Here is a 19,037-nt window from a genome sequence, read left to right as displayed (position 1 = left end):
GAGTCTTCACTCTCTTCTATACCTATTATCCTTAGGTTTCATCTTCTCATTGAGTCCTGGATTTCCTGTATGTTTTGGACCAGTAGCTTTTTCCGCTTTACATTATCTTTGACAGTTGAGTCAATGATTTCTATGGAATCTTCTGCTCCTGAGATTCTCTCTTCCATCTCTTGTATTCTGTTGGTGAAGCTTGTATCTACAGCTCCTTGTCTCTTCTTTTGGTTTTCTATATCCAGGGTTGTTTCCATGTGTTCTTTCTTGATTGCTTCTATTTCCATTTTTAATTCCTTCAACTGTTTGATTGTGTTTTCCTGGAATTCTTTCAGGGATTTTTGCGATTCCTCTCTGTAGGCTTTTACTTGTTTATTAATGTTTTCCTGTGCTTCCCTAAGTGTGTTCAGGTCTTTCCTGAAGTCCTCCAGCATCATGATCAAATATGATTTTGAAACTAGATCTTGCTTTTCTGGTGTGTTTGGATATTCCATGTTTGTTTTGGTGGGAGAATTGGGCTCCGATGATGGCATGTAGTCTTGGTTTCTGTTGCTTGGGTTCCTGCGCTTGCCTCTTGCCATCAGATTATCTCTAGTGTTACTTTGTTCTGCTATTTCTGACAGTGGCTAGACTGTCCTATAAGCCTGTGTGTCAGGAGTGCTGTAGACCTGTTTTCCTCTCTTTCAGTCAGTTATGGGGACAGAGTGTTCTGCTTTCGGGCGTGTAGTTTTTCCTCTCTACAGGTCTTCAGCTGTTCCTGTGGGCCTGTGTCTTGAGTTCACCAGGCAGCTTTCTTGCAGCAGAAAATTTGGTCTTACCTGTGGTCCCGAGGCTCAGGTTTGCTCGTGGGGTGCTGTCCAGGGGCTCTCTGCAGCGGCAGCAACCAGGAAGACCTGTGCCGCCCCTTCCGGGAGCTTCAGTGCACCAGGGTTCCAGATGGTCTTTGGTTTTTTCCTCTGGCGTCCGAGATGTGTGTGCAGGGAGCAGTCTCTTCTGGTTTCCCAGGCCTGTCTGCCTCTCTGAAGGTTTAGCTCTCCCTCCCACGGGATTTGGGTGCAGAGAACTGTTTATAAGGTCTGTTTCCTTCAGGGTCCGGCGGTGTCTCTGGCAGGGGTCCTGCCGCTCCTGGGCCCTCCCCCACGGGAGCCCAGAGGCCTTATACAGTTTCCTCTTGGGCCAGGGATGTGGGCAGGGGTGAGCAGTGTTGGTGGTCTCTTCCGCTCTGCAGCCTCAGGAGTGCCCACCTGACCAGGCGGTTGGGTCTCTCTCTCACCGGGTCTGGGAGCAGAGAGCTGCTGCGGGCCGGGATCCGCGGGTGTGGGACTTCCGGTAAACACAGAACGTGCCCGGTTCTAGAGAAATTCTGCTTCCGTGTGTCCCAAGCTCACCAGGCAGCTTTCTTGCAGCAGAAAATTTGGTCTTACCTGTGGTCCCGAGGCTCAAGTTCGCTCGTGGGGTGCTGCCCAGGGGCTCTCTGCAGCGGCAGCAACCAGGAAGCGTAAGCACCGTATTTTAACCTTGTCTCCTGAATTCCTTCTCTGACTGATATCAGCTGCTCTCATATTTAATATAAACTGCTTATTATAATTAGAATATTCAGCATTGATTTCCATTTGGATGTAGCCACATGCATTTTAATATTCCTTTGATCCCTCGAGCCACACATCAAGCCATACATGCAGTAATATCAGTTCTAGTTTCTGAAAATCTTTTACTCTCACTTCCAAACTTACTCCTAGTGAAAAAACAAGAGAATGATTGCGCTACTTCAGCTCAAAGTTCATTTGTAATCACAATCCCCAATGTTGCCCAAACAGGTATCTCTGTTAGCAAATAAAGGACTTATCAAGCAGACATGAGCTAGAATAATCACGCGGCTAGGACAAATGAAAACTCTACCTATAAACCACTCAGACACTTTTATTTTAGTAAAAAAATGTAAGTCATGTTGATCTTCAAATATAATTCAAGAACCTACAGAAAAAGTAAAGTAGGACCATTTTGTGGAAAGAGACTGATTAGGATGCTGATGCTATAAAGTGAGCGTAATTTCTTAATAAGAACTTCTCCCTAAATTTTTAAGCTAACTCTATCTAAATGATTATCAAAATAAAATAAAAGCAGAGATACCAATTAAAAATGAAAGAACAAAGATAGACAAATTAATACTAATTAGTAACCTTTGTACAACTCTAGTCTTTTCTTTACGCATTGAGAAATCTTTCCTGTTACAAAATGATCACATTAGTTACAAGGGAAGTCCCCTAATTAGTGTTCCTTTGTACACAAGCAAGCCTCCAAACTTCCTCAAGTTCCCCAAACTTTCATTATCAAACAACTTCTCTAGTCTTGCCTATAAGCTTGATCTGGCTTTAAAAAGCTATTCCATATGTCCTGGAGGTATATGATGGGGATATGTAAAGCAACTTAGAGCTTCTTCTGTCTTGGTATAGCTGCTTGTTTCTGGAGAAGAATTCCCACTTTCCCCTGTTTTGGTGACATAAACAAGCACTTTACAGATGCTACTCCCACAAAGTAGCCATATTTATACAGGTATCTGATCATTACCGCTTCAAATGAAGAGCATGCTATGAATGCCTACTTTTTTTCTACTGAAAAGGTGAATCAAACAGATACTGATCTAGGTCTCAGTTGGGAGTGCATCCCACCTGGTATTTTCATTAAAAGTAATACATCTCATGATTGCTGAAAACTTCTCCACATTAATTTGATGCAAGGATATTATTACAAGGGTTGAAAGTGAAGCAATCGTGACAAAGTCTCCAGTATTGAGGGCTCATCTCACAGCTGGTAATATTTTGGGAGGTTCTGGAAGTTCTCAGGGGTGATTCCTGACAAAACAATGTGAGTTACTGGGAATGTTTTCTTGGACTATTTATGATAATCAGGACCCTATCTGTTTTCCATTGCCATTTCTGGCTGTTATGAAGTAACTACCTCTTTCTGCCCTTCGTACTATATCCCTGCAATGGTGCAGCCAATCAACTATAAAAGATTTCTGACAGTGTAAATCAAAATAAATCTTGCTTCTTTGTACACTATTTATGTGTTATGTTTTTGTCACAGGTGCAGTGGCAGACATTGCTCGTTAAAAGAGATGTCAAGAATTTAAAGTAAATAGGATAACCCCACCATAAAAACTAAAAAATATATATAAATTAAATGTGTAGAATGTTTGTAGCATGTTTATTATTATTATTATTATTATTATTATTATTATTATTATTATTATTTATGTAGTTGTTTGGGCTACTTAGTCCTTGAGTGAATGATTGACAAACAGAAGCCTACTTTAAAAGAAATGGACTGATTGATGGGTTCATCCGGGCTAGTAGTACATGGTATCATGAAAGAAGTTGACTGTATGTGGAGACACAACTCTGAGAAGCAACCCCAAAACAGTTATCGCCACAATTATTCTCTTTATCAGAACAGAAGTTCCACACGGAGGACCCTGCAGACCATGTATCACATGGTTCTGGGTCAATTTCAGAAAAAGGAATGGTTCTTCGGTCATATGAAAAAGAGAAATGAGTTCTCTCCCAGTTGGAATGAAGGTACAGATGCATGTCAGCAGGGCCAGGCAAACAGAGAAAGTGATGTTTCAGCTGAATCTTGGTTATGTCACACTGGTCTTTATTCCAGGATTTGAGGGGTAAAAGAAGAACAGTAAAATGCTATTTTCTCTTCCTAGCAAGTAGTCTATTATAGCATAGTAAGTACGTCTGCTTTGAAAGACACTTGAAAATACTGTAACAATTCCATGTACATGTTGTTATCTTTGTCTGGAGTCCATGGTGTTTTCTTGGAAACTATTAGAGCAGAAAAAAGATTTCATTTTAGTTTTCTGCAGACACTTTAAAGTTTGTAAAGGCAAATAACACTTTATCCTGTAGAAAAGTTTGTCTTGTATTTATTCTAGTTTTTAGGATGTAAAGGGTCAAATGGGCTGGATAGAAATAAAGAGAAGTGTAAATGGAATTTTTAATCAATTATATTTAAAACGCAGGTGTTACTGCCTTCTGGCTAGGCATTCAATATCCTCCATTAAAGTTAATACATAACTCTCTGGATCCACTTTCTTCTATGTGGTGGTCAATGCATTGCTGAGTTGCGTCTGAGTTTTGAAGGAGTAAAGATCCAGATCAATTGCAGTCCTTTTCACTAGAGGGCTGAATGATTAACTTGGTCACTTGTAAAAATATATTGATTTCATAATATTCTTTTAGGAAATAATTTTTCTTGTCTGAAACTCTACATCAAGACATTCTATTTAGCATTTCTTCTTCTCCTAGAGGGGCATTGCAAAGCTATCAACAACTGAAATGAAGATATGACAATGAGAAGAAGGAATATCAAGGCATTTTTATATTAGATCTCTGGTACAGATATGATTTGCATGTGTGTTTTTTTCTATTTTTGGAAACTTTTAAGGTAATATATTTCAGATTTGTGCACATTACCCATACTATTCAGAAGTGCACATTACACTATATTAATTGACCTTTTGCAGGAGAGAGAGAAAGAGAAAGAGAGAGAGAGAGAGAGAGAGAGAGAGAGAGAGAGAGAGAGAGAGAGAGAGAGAGAGAGAACTCAAAATGATACATAGCCTGGGCCATTCAAGTAGCCGGTATTTTAGCAAAGTGAAAACCTATTGTTTAAACTCAGTGACCAGTTTTTGTTGTAGATATTCTTCTATGTCAGAATAGATGATTGCTTTTCTTAAACACATTTTTGTGTGTGTGTTTTGAAGTGAGAAACAAGAGAATTTAAAGAAAATGTTAGAAAGGAGTTAAAAATATTGATGCGTATTTGTACATTACAATTACCCATTGTTAAAATTTTCATTTATATCTGTATTCTTTCTTTGGTGACTATATTAGTGCATGTGTGATTAAAAATTAGCCTTTATGAGTTTTCCTAAAACATCAATGTTAATACAGCATTCCATATATTTAGCACATTCTATGACAGTCTAAGATTCATTTCAGTTATCTTCATTTATGGAAAAAGAAACATAGGATAATTGATTTTCTTGGTTTCTTTTTCTAAAACCATGAGTGCCTAATGACAATTTTTTTAAACTAAGCCAAAGAAGAAGTTCCTATGGAAGGTTAGCCATTTTTGTCTATATTTTGTCTTTTGTAAAGCAGGTAGGAAACCTACTTTTAAAGGGCTCCCATGGGAACCCACAAATAGTCTAGGCTGTTGCCAAGCAGTAGGTTGCTCTCCACAAACAGACAGCAAGGCCCCATTGCTGAAGACAGAACTGATGCAACTCATTGACCATGGAAACGTCAAACTGGTGACTCCAAAAAGACCTCACTCCTAACTCTTAAGGTCGTTGTTACAGGCAGTTACTCTACCCACCAGCAAAAGAGAAACAAACATCAAGGCAGCCACAAATCCTTCAATCTACAACGGTTCACTGGCGACACACAATATAGTGGGGCACTGGTAGCACAAGTTTTGTGAGACTAACCAATGGGCATCTTAATAACTTAAGGTCTATTGCAAGAGATAAAACTCATACCCAGAAATGCTTGGGTGACCAAGAACCAGAGACTAGATAGACTAGTGACCTAGGGTACAACCAAATACTGCTTTTCTCCTTAGCAATAAAAGGACGCCTAATCACATTCTTGTATATTCATAGATTAATGTTTTTCTCACCATCATTAAAGAAGATGCTTCTATTAGCATATCTGAACAAATAGAAACCTATAGCCAGACAATGTAGAGAATGGGAGATCTTGATGAAACATTTAGCCCTAACTAGGATATTTGTATCATATTCTTCTTCTCACATCTGTAGGAATCATGTGGAAGAACATGGAAAAAGAATATAATAGAGAAAGGATAGAAAACACCAAGAAACAATTCTCCCTAAATCAACATGATCAATGCATATGAGAAGTAACAGAAACCAATGGAGCATGCTCAGGGCCTGTGGGAATCTGTACCTGGTCCTCTGCTTCCATTTCCTGTCTTTATGGAATTTAGTGTGTGCTTGACTGGATTTCTGACTGCTGTGCCTTCTCTTTGGCTCTTTCTTGTGTGTCTTGTCCAACTTCAATGTAGTAGTTATATTATTACATTTTATTTTGTATATTTTATTATTATCCCCTCAAAGCCTGTTCGTTTTATAATGAGACATACAGAAAAGGATTGGATGTGGATGGGAGAGGAGGTAGGAAGAGCAGTAGGCCTGGAAGCTTTTAGCCTTTGTACAGTCTAATCATCTGCAAGCCCTGATCCTGAAAGTTACAGCTCCCATCCTCTGTCTGATAAACTAGGCCTAAAATATTCCACGTTCTGAGGGCTACTGCTGAATAAACTCACTCTTCCCAACTTTTTCTTAACTCTGCCTGGCTGGTTCAATACAGCTGTTCTGGTTCAAATTCCTCTCCAAGATGACTGATTCAAATCGGATTCTCTTAGCTTCTGACTGGATTTCTCTGCTTGGAAGACTGCCTCTGAACACCACAGACTGAACTGCTCTGAACTGAACTTCTTTGAACTATACTGAACTCAGTTCATTCTCTCTCTCTCCCCATGGCTCTTTAAGTAGCCTCTCTTTCCTGTTGGTTGTCATGAGAGTTAGTGCTATCCCATCTCTGACTCCTCTGTCAAATCTTTCTCTCATTCATCACCCTGTGTGCCTATTAATCAAACTTTATTGTTTGGGATTAGTGGTGTGTACTTAAGGCTTGCCCGTATTCTAGGCAGGGGGATTTAATGTGTGTGGTATGTCTGCATTCCACTTGTATCATATCTTTGGATGTGATCCCTTGCTAGTGCAACAATGCTGCTGGGTTAAAATTCCTCCACACTCAGTATTAACTGGTGTGAAAATAAAGATTTCATCATCATCTAGATCAACTTAAAAATGGATTCAAATGAAAACAAATCTTAAAAAACTTAACATGACTAGTAAAGAAAAATTTAACCAAAATACTCTTTCTCACCTGTACTCCCTAATCTCACTAAGTAATTTCTCATGGCCATCAGTTATCTTTCTACTAAATTGTGTGACAGTCTTGGCATTCTCACAAGGAGTGAGGTGAGCAGTGAGTGCTTAGAACTAGCAGTAAGGTTATTGTCCACAATATTTGTTCTGATACACAAATATATTTGATAATTTAGGACACAAATTTTGTATAGTACTTCTAATAAACTACAGAATACAGAGTTTTACAAATTTTGTAGAATTCAACCCATGAAAGCAAAATTATTTCTTAGGAAAACTGCATTTCCCCTGACATTGATTCCATGTCCTCCTTAAACATGTGGCAACTGGTGCCAAACGAGTACAGAATGCTAGGTGGGAAATAATAGGAAAAGGGAACAGAAAGTATGCAGAAACCAAAAGACAAATAAGACTGAAATATGCCATGTTCCAGAGGCAAGACATAGCCATTTCAATCAGGAACTCAAGCCAGCTGCCCTCACTGGTCTGCACAAAAGTGTAGGGGTTTCTAGAATTTGCTACTGAATTGTTTGCTACTAATATGTTCTGGGACAAAGTGGGTCTCTTTTGTTCAAACTGATGACTCCACAAAGTTTCAGTGCATAGGTCCAACCCAGAGATCACACAGACATCCCTGGCTAAACTAAATATGTAATAACAAGAACAAAAAAGCAAAATTATGAATCTCAGAAAGTGACTTGGGTGCACTGTTGTAGTTCACATGAAAGGGAGGCAAGAGAAAATGTGGGACAGAGTCATGAACCTTTGCTCTAGTCATATATGAAGTTGTCATGGGACAAACATCATTCATAAAAGAGAATTAAAGAAGGTTAGTGTATGAATGAGTCAAATCAGACTAGTTCCTTCTGTGCTCTAGTCAAGGTTGAGACTAATGCTCAGGACGTGGTTGAATAAAGCATTCATTTGAATTCCCTGTCTTCAGTTCAGTAGTTCAATGAGGTTAAGGATACAAAGGCTTTGATTTGTCGGTCTGATTTCAGTCATAGTCTATCTCAGGGAATGAGGAATTTCTGCCCTTGGTTTCTCTGAATGTTGTTTCTCTCACGTTATCCAGCTTCCATTCCTATCTTCTTTGTTTCCTTTCTTCTCCATGCCATATTGCTAATTACTTGCCTTTTGTTCACTTAGGATATTTTCCTCCTGTCTCATTTGCATGCATTGTTCTTTCTCTCTTCGTAACATAAATAAAATTTTATTTGAATTCATGCTATTCTCTGTACTTGTTCATCTGCCATTGAAAAATGTAAATGTGTGAACTTTTCTGAAGACTATAAGAGAAGCACCATGGATTTATGCTTCTTCTTTCCTGTAAAATGATGAATTGCATTGTTTCCTGAGAATTTTCTTGTAAGAGAATTCTTGAGCGATATAATAAGTGGATACCCCAAAAGAAACAACTCATGTTTCAGAAAGACACCGTGTAGCAGCATTACACTATATAGGATGCACCTCTGCTTGACAATGAAAACCTTTAAAGTAATTTCTTGCACAATTCTCAACTCTCCCTCATAAATTGGAAGAAGATAGGAGGGTCATGGTTCCTCTAACATTTTCCTTGCCATTATAGCAATTTAAAAGCAAATCAAAAGTAAGCCCAGACAAGCTGACTGAGCCCTTTCCAACATCCTTAGTATTTATTAAATAGAACCACAAATATCTAAACACAAAGCATGATCTTTTGAAACAGTTTGTCCAAATGTGAGGATATATTTTAAAAATGGATGGACAAGAATACTCCCTAATTATAGACTGATAGCTTGGCATTAGGTCATGATCTTATTAAGTGAGGAGAATTCCAGTAACAGAATAAAACCAGAACAAAATAATAATGCTGTGCTTGGAAATATGCTTTGTCAGTAAGTGAATGTGAGGGAAATAACTGAGAACTTCCTTGACATTTTGCTGAAAACAAACACTATCCTCCAAACAGGTTTCTTCTTCCTCTCTTTGAGATTTTTGAAGAATGGCGTGTAACTGAAGTGTAATGACAGCTGCAAATGCATGGGGAGTATGTAAAAATTGAAATTGTTTCCATTGTTGTGAAGTTATTAGAGGATCTTCTATTTGATTAGAAAAAAATCTCAGCAGTAGTTTATCTTGATTTATATTTTATTTATGTGCACCACTTACATGCCTGGTATCTACTGAAGCCATAAGATTGTGTCTGATTCTCTGGAACTGGAGTTATAGAAGGTATGAGCATAGATGTTAAGGCTGGAAACTTAAGAATTCCAGTCCTCTGCCAGAGTAGGCAATGTTTTTAACTAAACTGCCAAGGCATCTCTGTCCAATTTCATGATGACTTAGTTCTATGTATTCAATATTAAATGAAAGTGAAATTATTGGAGTGAGAATTTTAAGCATTACAAAAAAGAATATATAGTTCAACAGAAAAAATTGTAGCATAAATTCTTACTCTCAAAATTATACAAATGATTATTTGACAATGAATGATAGATGGTAAGTTCTTTATTATGACTGTGTCAATTAATGATACTCATATTTATTTCTCCACGGTACCTACTGAATTTCACAACTTTGAGTGCACAGAAATTATGGAACTAAATTATTCTTTGTTCTCAAGTATACCTATCACAATTTAATAATGAGCATTGCTCCTAAATTTCTTCTCACACTACATGTTTTAAAGAGAAAGTTAAGTAACTTAAAAATGTAAATAAGTACAAGAAATGCCAATTAAGTGCATTAAGGAAAATCTAAGTCAGAAGACTTAAATTAATATGTAGCTTTTAAACTGGTATAGTAAGGTGAGTGTTGCAAATTTTTAGCCTCATTTTTATATCATAATTTAAATTATCCAATGTACTTTAATCTACATTCTGCCACATGGCTTCCATATGTCCATCTTGTTACATCATCCCAGGAAGATCTCCTGCACCTGGCTCTGTCCCAGAATTCTTCTCCTCCATGATGTCCTGCCTTCTATTCTATGCTTTCCTATAGGCCATAGGTTTATTTTAAATTGATAGATGAGGCATCCATACAATGCATACGATATTCTCTCAACATACTGAGGATAGTAAATGGTAAGTAAGACTACTCTTGGGGTTGGGGATTTAGCTCAGTGGTAGAGCGCTTGCCTAGCAAGCGCAAGGCCCTGGGTTCGGTCCCCAGCTCCAAAAAAAAAGAAAAAAGAAAAAAAAGACTACTCTTTTAGTCAGAGAGGTTTCTTACCTCAGACATGCTCCTTGGAGAGATGGTCTAGGCAGAGAGAACACAACTGCATTTGGTGCATCCTCAGGAATCTCAAAGATCCCCGTACTAGTTGTCCCGGTAATTAATCCCTTGCTTTCTGTCAAATTTTGCCTAAGAAATGTAACTCCATTGATCCTGCTCACTAGTTGGACAGAGAGATGTCGGGGACTAGTTCTATCTTATATGTCTCATCTGATATAGGACTAAGGTTTCTGCAGACACAGGTTGCTTTAGGTCTTCTACAAGTATTCCAGTTTCTTGGCAACTCTAATAACTCGAAAAAGTCCAGGGAGCGATAGTGGATACTTTTTCCCATCTGGGTAACATACAGTCTAAAGTTGCTATTATTCATTATGATCTGGATATGGGAATTTAGACTAATCTGCTGATCTTTGGCATTACAATGGTTTGATTTTTCTGTTGCTGGGATAAACACCATGACCAAAAACATCTTAGGAGAAGAAAGGTTCTTTGTGGCTTCTACTTCCATGTCACCGTGCATTAAAAGAAGTTGGAACAAGAGCTTGAGGCAGGAACCTGGAGGCACGAACTAAAGGAGAGACCATGGAGGGATGCTGTTAACTAGCCTGTACCCAGCCTAATGTTTCCCTGCCTTTCTTGTACCAACCAAGACCACCTACTCAGGAGTCACACCACCCATAGTGGGCTGGGACCTGCCACGCCAATCATTAATGAAGAAAAATGCTACCAACTTGCCTACAGATCAATCTAACGGAGGCCTCAGTTGAGGTCTTTTCCCAGCTATGCCAAGTTGACAACTAAGGTTAGCTATCACAGAGGTCATTGACAATAATTATAGGTGGCCTTATGTGGACAAGAAAAGGAACCAGCCCCATTTCCCAGTCGAGGGATGTCCCACTGGGACTGTCATTCACTCGCCTAAATATAATAATTATAAAAATGCACAGGCTACTCTAGTTCAGGATTTGTTGCTAAACTTGGCGCTCATCTGCATCGTGTAGATTTGGTTAAGCCGTACCGGCCGTATTGTCGAATGGTTACACCCCACTCTGCTGATGGAGCACATGTCAAAGCCATCAAAGAGTCAGATAAAGGTAAGTTTGTATCATCAGATGAAACCAAGTGTGCAGTCCAGGTGTGAAGACTGTTGTGTTCATTCCCTGTGATATCAGACCAGCAACGTCTCAATGAGTCTCTTATTTATAGTTTATGGATGTAAATGAAAAACACGCTAAAGCGTCAGATTATTGTATGCACTCTGTACTGCTCATGCCAGCTTGACCATATGATTTCTTTGGCACACTATAGCATTGATTATTGCTCTTATTCCCACATCATGGAATGCATATCAGGATTATTGCTTTCTCTCAGTAGTCATGAAGTTATCATGTCTCATTCCTATAGCTATACAGCACATTTTTTTTCCTAGCTACTCCCTAACATTTTGTCTAGAAAGATCAAAGGCAAGTGGAAAGGGTGGTTTTGTTTGTTTCTTTCTTTTGAAAATATACTTACTGAGATAAGTTATCCATCTGGCTTCCATGGGACCTAAGAGCTGCGTCCCAGCCAAATAGTTGCAGTTATGATCTCAGACTGAGAATCTAAGAAGCTGAGTTCAGTTCATATATGGAAGCCTCCCAGTTGACTGACCAGGGCAATGTACCAGTAAAACTGATCTGGATTCTGTTAGAAGAGAGAAATAGTCATCATCCTGAGGCATGGGGTGGGTAGACTACTGAAGTTACAGAATGGATTTCCATAGCTCCTCAACACATCCATCAGGTACATTGTCCAGGATGAGATGTTTTGTGTGACATGTTCCGCGGTCACTCCAGTTTTGTGAACCATCTTATGGCACACTTTTTGAGCCAGAAGTTTTTTGATATTTGAGGGGGCTGGTTTCTGTACTCTGAAATCTCTAATGCCTACACAGGAGGGTGTATAGAATGTCCATCAAGTAGCTTGACCTCTGGCTCCTTGTTGGGTGACCTTTCCAATAAAATGCATGCTATTTTCTGATTAATAGTGATAGAAGATACAGAAAAGAATAATGTAATTTGATTGCTAGAGCCAGTCTGGCTGGGTTTGATCAGTTGGATTGGCATGGCAATGCTGTAACCTAAAAAGTGTCAACAGAGGTATGTGACAATAGCTTTTTTTGGAGGTAAAGGTCTCATGTATTTAATTTTCCAAGGGCAAGAGTAATGTCTCCCTCATCAAAAGACAGGTGGAATCGTTCTTGACAGGAATCACAATGCCTTAGAACCCTATGCATTTGTTATGTGTTCAATCCATGATAGATGAATTACCACATCTAGTGGCCTAGGGGGCCCAATGGTAAGGATAGCAGTGTTAGCTTAATCAATAACATCTCTTCAGACTTATCAGAAAATGGGTAATTTTGAGGCTTATAATAGCATTGGCTCAGAAGGTGTCTGACATTGAACCCAAGCTTGATAATGTGACTTCAATCCTGGTAAAAAGGGAGAATGGACTCTCACAAGTTGTCCCCTGACCTCCACACAGTTCCTGGGGCACACATGACAGAGGTGACTCAGGACAGTTCCGCATCTCTTCTGTGCTACTGGACACAGGTCACTTTGGCGTAAGGGTGAGGTCTAGAACTGCAGTGTCAGGTACATGTTCATTCCTCTGATTGCATTCTATTTCATGTGGGAGGTATTCTGCAATATTTACAGTACACTTAAAATTGTAGCTCATTATAATGAAGTCCTCATTATTTATCTTCATATCTACAAATTCAAGGAGGCATTGACTGTTTGGCTGGAAAAATAGAGAGGCATCTTCAACCACACAAAGAAGGCATGGCTGGAAAAATAGAGAGGCATCTTCAACCACACAAAGAAGGCAATATCAAGATTCCGTGCCCACAAAATAAAAACATTCCACAAGTTTATTGTTTTCCCTCCACAGAAAGAAATTGGGCTTGAAAGCTGATGTAGATATTGGTAGTACTGCTTTAATGGGCCTGAATTCTTCATTGCTGAGTTAATGAGTTGGAAGCAAGGATACAAAATAGAAACATCTCAGCTGACAGTTACGGAAAGTGATAAGATCCTTCTGGTTAGCAGGAGACATAAGTTCTTGAAAGTCATATTTGTCATGAAGAGCTGCTAGGCTACCTGGCTCAGAAGAACATCTCTAAAACAGTGGCCCTCGACATATAGGTTGCAACCTTTTTGGGGGTCAAACAACCCTTTCACAGGGTGCCCCTAAAGTCATCAGAACATAGATATTTACATTGTTTCATAACTAGCAAAATTACAGTCATGAAGTAGCAATGAAAATAATATTATGGTTGGGGATCACCACAACATGAAGAAAGGACCACAGTGACAGGAAAGTTGAGAACCACTGCTCTAAAGCAAGTTGGGGAACACAAGGCATATAAAGTAAGGTCACCTGTCTTCTTTCTTTCTTTCTTTTTGTTCTGTTCTGTTTTGTTTGGTTTTTTTTCTTTTTAAACATGGCTCCAGGGGTTGGAGAGATGGCTCAGTGGTTAAGAGCACTGACTGCTCTTCCAGAGGTCCCGAGTTCAAACCCCAGCAACCACATGGTGGCTCACAACCATCTGTAATGGGATCTGATGCCCTCTTCTGGTGTGTCTGAACAGCTACAGTGTACAGTATATAATAAACATGGCTCCAGCCAGAGTTGAAGCACGTTTACTTTTTTCCAGCCTGTATTTATACCATAACTCTAGGCATATGCAAAGAATAGGGTCAGTTCTAGGTCAAAGACAAAGTAGTCAAGGGACAAACAAATCACAGACAAAGAAGTCAAGGAACAAACAAAACAAAAACAAAGCAGTCAAGAAACAAACAAAACAAAGGCAAAGCAATTGAGGAAAAAACAAGGCAGTAAACAAAGTCCCCAGTTCATTGTATCTAGGGGTTTATAAGAATGGCCAAGATACAAGGAATATAATACATTCTTTGACTATATTCATCTTCAGCCTTGGGCTAGTCCAATGTAAATATTCTTTTTTCATAATTAATGCATAATTTATTATTTTCTTTTATTGGATATTTTTTAATTACATTTTAAATGTTATCCTTTTCCTGGGCTTCCCTTCCAGAAACGCTATGAAATTCCCCTTCACCTTGCTTCTATGAGGGTGCTCCTTCACCCACCCGCACACTCCCTCCTACCTCTATGCCCTAACATTCCCCTTCACTGGGGTATCAAGCCTTGGCAGGATCAAGGGCTTCTCCTCTCATTGATGCCCAACAAGGCCATCCACTGCTACCAATGTGGCTAGAACCATAGGTCTATTCCTATGTACTCTTGGCATGGTGGTTTAGTCCTTGGAAGATGTGGGGGGGGGATATCTTGTTAGTTGATTTTGCTTTTCTTATGGGGTTGAAAATCCCTTTGGCTCCTTCATTCCTTCCTCTAAATCCTCCACTGGGGACCCCATTCTCATTTCAATGGTTGGCTGTGAGCATCTACCTCTGTATTTGTCTGGCTCTGGCAGAGCCTCTCAGGAGACAGCTATATCAGACTCCTGTCAGCATGCACTTCTTGGCATCCACAATATTGTCTGGGTTTGGTGGCTGCATGCAGAATGGACAGGTAGCACAGCATTGGGATGACCTTTCTTTCAGTCTCTGCTCCAAATTTTGTCTAGATATTTCCTCCTGTGAATATTTTTGTTCACCCTTCTAAGAAGATCTGAAGCATCCAAATTTTGGTCTTCCTTCTTGTGCTTCACGTGGTTTGTGAATTGTATCTTGGGTATTCCTAGAGTTTGGACTTATATCCACTTATCAGTGACTGCATACTCTGTGTGTTTATTGTGACTGGCTTACTTCACTCAGGATGATATTTTCTAGGTCCATCCATTTGCCTAAGAACTTCATGAAGTCCCTGTTTCTAATAGATGAGTAGTACTCAGTTGTGTAGATGTACCACATTTTCTGTACCCATTTTTCTGTTGAAGAACATCTGGGTTTTCCAGCTTCTGGCTTTTATAAATAAGGCTTCTATGAACATAATGGAGCATGTGTCCTTGTTGCATGTTGGACCATCTTTTGGGCATATGTCCAGGAGTGGTATACCTGGGTCCTCAGGTAGATTAATGAACAGTTTTCTGAGGAACATCCAGACTCATATCCATGGTGGTTGTACAAGCTTGCAATCCCACCAACAATGGAAGAGTGTTCCTCTTTCTCCACATCCTCACCAGCATCTGCTTTCATCTGAATTTTTGATCTTAGCCATTCTGACTGGTGTGAGGTAGAATCTCAGAGTTCTTTGGATTTGCATTTCCCTAATGAATAAGGATTGAACATTTCTTTAAGTGCTTCCAAGGCATTCCATATTCTTCAGTTCAGAATTCTTTATTGGGCTGTGTAGCCAATTTTTTGATAGGGTTATTTGATTGTTTGAAATCTAACTTCTTGAGTTCTTTGTATATATTGGATATTAGCCCTCTATCAGGTGTAGGATTGGTAAAGATCTTTTCCCAGTCTGTTCGTTGCCATTTTGTCCTAATGACGGTGTTCTTTGTCTTACAGAAACTTTGCAATTTTATGAGGTCCCATTTGTCAATTCATGATCTTAAAGCACATGTCATCGGTGTCCTGTTCAGGAAATTTTACCCTGTGTCATGTGTTCAAGATCCTTACCCACTTCCACTTCTATTAATGCCAGTGTATCTGGTTTTATGTGGAGGTCCTGTATGCACATGGACTTACTTGACCTTTGTACAAGGAGAGAAGAATTGATCTATTTGCATTCTTCTATATGCTGATCACCAGTTTAAATAGCACCATTTATTGAAATTGCTGGATTTTTTCCACTGGATGGTTTTAGGTTCTTTGTCAAAAATCTAGTGAGTGTAGGTATATGGGTTCATTCTTGGGTATTCAATTCTATTCCATTGATCTATCTGCCTGTCTTTGTACCAATACCATACAGTTTTATCACTATTGCTCTGTAATACTGCTGAAGGTTAGGGATGTTGATTCCCCCAGAATTTTTTATTCATAAGGAGAGTTTTCAGCATCCTATGTTTTTTGTTATTACAGATTTACTTGCAAATTGTTCCTTTTATCTTTTATCTCTGTGAAATGACTTAGAAATTTTGATGGAGATTGCGTTGAATCTGTAGATTCTCTTTTTCAAGATGGCTATTTTTAATATATTAATTCTCCCAATCCATGAGCATGGAGATCTTTCCAGTTTCTGAGATCTTAAATTTCATTCTTCACAGACTTGAAGTTCTTGTTATACAGATCTTTTACTTGCTTGATTAGGTCACACCAAGGTATTTTATATTGTTTGTGACAATGGTGAAGGGTGTAATTTCCCTAATTTCTTTCTCAGCCTGTTTATTATTTGAGTAGAGGAAGGCTACTGATTTATTTGAGTTAATTTGCTGAAGTTGTTTATCATCTGTAGGAGTTCTCAGGTGGAACATTTGTGGTCACTTAAGTATACTATCATATCATCTGCATATAGTGATATGTTGACGACTTTTCGAATTTGTATTCCTTCAACCTTTTTGTTGTTTATTTGCTCTGGCTGGACTTCAACAACTATGTTGAATAGTTAGGGAGAAAGTGGGCAGCCTTGTCTAGTCCCTGATTTTAGTGGGATTGCTTCAAGTTTCTCTCCATTCAGCTTGATGTTGGGTACTAGTTTTTTATATATTGCTTTTACTAAGTTTAGGTATGGGCCTTGAATTCCTGATCATTCTAATACTTTTATCATGAAGCGGTGTTGATTTTTGTTTTCTTAGTGTCTCATGACATCTGTTTAGGATCTTCTGACTTTTAGAGACTTTGTTGAGAAGTCTGGTGTAATACTGATAGGTCTGCCTATATATGTAACTTGACCTTTTTCCCTTTGGTCTTTCACTATTCTTTCTATGTTTAGTGCATTTGAGGTTGTGACTATCATGTGACAGGTGGAATTTCTTTACTGGTCCAATCTATTAGGAGTTCTGTAGGCTTCTTGTATATTCATGATCATCTCTCTCTTTAGGTTAGGGAAGTTTTCTTCCATAATTTTGTTGAAGATATTTACTGGCCCCTCATGGGAATCTTCGCTCTCTTCTACACCTCTTATCTTTAACCCCTTAATTTTCATCCAGTACAAATATATTTCCCAAGAAAACATAAAGAGGAAAGAATGTCCATGGAGTACTACTAATGATGTAGATGCAAAGAGCACAGAAACTCACAGGTAAAAGGAGTGTACTGTTGTACACAATATAAGAGAAACTATGTGAGGGAAGCTGCCAGTGACAGACACAGGCTTCCATGTGAATGACCATGAATACCACAATGGATACAATATGTTTTATTTTTCAAGTAAGATGGGTAAAATTCAACAGAAAAATATATTAGTATTTATGCATGATAATTTGCAGAGAATTCATAGACTCTTTTTCATTCACAGCACATCATTTTGTTCCTTAAACAACATTCTTTTATACATTTTCAAGACACAGAATTTTCAGTTCCAACTTCAAAGATAATTTCCCCTCTGTTGGACATTTATATTAGATCGCCATATGGAGAACAAAAGTCTTTAAAGGTCAGTCTGCTATGGGATTAATAAACAAATCTCTCTCTTTTTTTTAACACCTGCCAAGGTGACCCAGAGACTAATTTCTTCACTGAAATGAAAGTTTGACTATCTTTGTTTTCACAGATTAACATGACTTTGTCTTTTAATCTAATATATAACCCCAAATCTTTTGCAAGAAACTCAATTGTCACATACGTTAGAGCTTTGACATATACTTGGGCCCTGAGACAAAGGAGTTCTGCCTCTTCTGCCTCTGTGAAGGTCTGGCTGCCGAGAAGGTCCGGCTGCTGTGAAGGTCCGGCCGCTGCGAAGTTCCCACTCTGCGAAGGTCCGGGCCCTGGTTGCACAGAGACTTTGAATATGTAGGGATTGCCCTCAGCGGACTTGAGCAGGAGAGTAAAGCTTGAAGGAAGGACTACCCTTTTGGCTTTGTGGCTGTCCCAACAAAGAACAGTGATGGCATGATGAACCTAATGATCTTGGAGTCACTATCCCTGGAAAGAAGGAGACTCTGAGGGAAGGAGGCTTGTTTAAGCTACAGCTGCTTTTCAAAGATGACTATCTGTCCTCACCTCCAAAATGTAAATTTGAGCCACCCCTGTTCCATCTAAACGTGCATCTTTCTGGCACAGTGTACCTGTCCATGCTGGAGGAAGACAAAACTGAGGTCATCTATCACGATCAAATAGATCTTATTAGGAATACAAGAACTTCTAAAATGACCCAGCTCAAGCAGAGACCCGTACAATTTACTGCCAAAACAGAGTGGAATATGAGAAAAGGGTTCGGGCACAAGCAAAGAAGTTTGCCCCTTTATAAGCAGTGGCCCCGGGCTCCATGAGGAGGAAGGGATTAGCTTGGCAAGAATTTGTTTACAACATTTTGCATATCTAAGTCACTCTGTACAGTTACTATTTTCCTGGGAGGATTGAGTCGGCGCTATTTTCCATTTGTGCCATTTTCCATTTGTGCCACTGGCATATTCGGTCTTTTGTAATTTTGATTATTGAGTAAAACTTGCTTTTATTTTTATATTGATGTCAGTATTTCAACTGCTGTAAAATGATAAACTTTTGTACTTGGTAAGCCCCCAGGAGCTAGTTTCTTTGTGTCGTGCTCGGATGCATGCGTGCTTCCCACTGCTCAGAGCTCTTCTCCAGCTGACTGTATGACAGAACCACACTGTCCCTCCATCTCTACCCTTGTCCTTCTCAGAGACCTGGGCTGTTGCTTATGAGCTTCAGATCCAATGTTGGCCAGCATCTCCATTCTGCAC

The 19,037-nt window shown here is 39.1% G+C and overlaps 1 long non-coding RNA gene and 1 pseudogene across 1 annotated transcript in view; one reads left to right on the top strand and one right to left on the bottom strand.

Annotated features, from left to right (window-relative positions):
* Positions 1-19,037, bottom strand: part of LOC147998705 (uncharacterized) — a 71,326-nt gene that overhangs the window by 16,913 nt on the left and 35,376 nt on the right. The window lies entirely within an intron of this gene.
* On the top strand, positions 12,742-18,582 carry LOC108349019 (SUMO-conjugating enzyme UBC9 pseudogene; annotated as a pseudogene).

Source organism: Rattus norvegicus, chromosome 20 (genome assembly GCF_021556685.1).
Source record: "Rattus norvegicus strain SHRSP/BbbUtx chromosome 20, alternate assembly SHRSP_T2T, whole genome shotgun sequence".
Taxonomy (NCBI): domain Eukaryota; kingdom Metazoa; phylum Chordata; class Mammalia; order Rodentia; family Muridae; genus Rattus; species Rattus norvegicus.
Note: the sequence above shows the minus strand (reverse complement) of the source record. Positions and strands in the feature narration are given on the sequence as shown.